The sequence below is a fragment of the Chrysochloris asiatica genome, unplaced genomic scaffold, assembly GCF_000296735.1.
Source record: "Chrysochloris asiatica unplaced genomic scaffold, ChrAsi1.0 scaffold00063, whole genome shotgun sequence".
Classification (NCBI taxonomy): domain Eukaryota; kingdom Metazoa; phylum Chordata; class Mammalia; order Afrosoricida; family Chrysochloridae; genus Chrysochloris; species Chrysochloris asiatica.
In genome coordinates, this window is record NW_006408581.1 from 2,918,095 (window position 1) to 2,919,796 (window position 1,702).

The window sequence follows — 1,702 nt, forward strand, 5'->3', positions numbered from 1 at the left end:
ACAACAACAACAACAACATACAAAGATCTGGCATTAGAAAACCCAAAGTGTAGAACAGCCTGAACATTTATCAAGCTCAAAGAACTGAAGAAAAAATTCAAGTTTCTGGTTGCAATATTTAATGATTCTGTGGGTAAAATACAAATGATGCTGAAAGCATCAAAATAAGGTGGAAGTCATACACAGAGTCACTGTGCCAACATTCAATGTTTTCAGGAAGTAGCACTGAAGGCATTAGCAAAAATAAAGCTCCAGGAATTGATAGAATACCAACTGAAATGTTTCAACAAATCAATGCAGTACTGGAGGTGCTCACTAGTGTGTAACATTTAAAAGACCTGGCCAACAGACTGGAAGAGATCAGTATTTGTGTCTGCTCCAAAAAACGCAATCATGGGACACTTTATCTAACATATTTTGGGCATATTATTAGGAAGGACCAATTCCTGGATAAAGGACATTCCTGTTGGAAATTCAACATAAAAGAGAAGGGTTCCCAACAAGATGGATTGACACAGTGACTGAAACCATGGGCTTAAACATAACAACGTATAGTGACAGGGGTACAAGGCTGAGCAGTGCTTCATTTATGTGTACATTGGGTTGCTATGTATGAATAGAAGGTAACAACAATCTCAAACCCAATTCAACTGAAGATTTGTTTAAAGTGTTTATAGTTTATACCTTCTTTTTTTAAATTGAGGTAGAATTCATATAACGTAAAATTTACCATTTAAGGTGAAAAATGCAGTGACATTAGCTATACTCACAATACTCTATAACCACAAGCTCTCAACATACTCACAATGCTATGCAACAACCAGTTCAAAGGATTTTTGTCATTCTTCAGTAAAAGTCCTTACCCGTAAGCAGTGTCTCCCCATTTGTCCCTTTATTTCACCCCTGTAAAACACCAATCTGAGACCTATGTCTATAGATTTATTTACTCCATAACCAAGTCCCTGTCTTATGATATATTTGAGTTTTAACCAATCACATTTACAACTATCTATTTTTCTTTCTTATTTCTGTATTCTTATAGATGTATTGATGCTGTTAAGTGCCATTGAGTCAGTTCTGACTCATAGAAACCCTGTATAGGATTTCCAAGGAGCAGCTGGTGGGTTTGAACTGCTGACGTTGGGGTTCACAGTCCAGTGTTGACCCACAGCACCACACCAGAAGTCTTATATTGGTATATTATAGTGCTATAGGATAAGCACTGGACTATTAATCACAAGGTTGATGATTCAAACCCTGTGCTATGCTGAGAAAAGCTAAACAGGATTGCTATGCGTCAGAACTTACTCAATGATACTTAGAAACAACAATAATATTTTCATCATTAATAATGGCAATTTTTTGAAAAAATAGGTTTTTTACTTATATCAGAACCTATATACTAAAACAGTCATTGTAAGGGAGCTTTGTCATAGTCAGGGGCTACCTCTATTATGTCTATGAAAAGGGGATAATATAAAAGGTGACCTCTTATACTTGACATTTTTCATTTAGCACAATGTTATTGAGATTTCTACATTCTTTTTATTATACATAATTGTAAAAATTGGCAGTGCGAGTGGTCAAAATGCAAATGGAGTGAAGTCCATGGGAGAAAAGCAGGCAGGACCTTCATTTGCTGATGAGGCACAACACAAAATGAAGAGAAACAGCTGGAAACATCCATTGAAAATTGGAATAC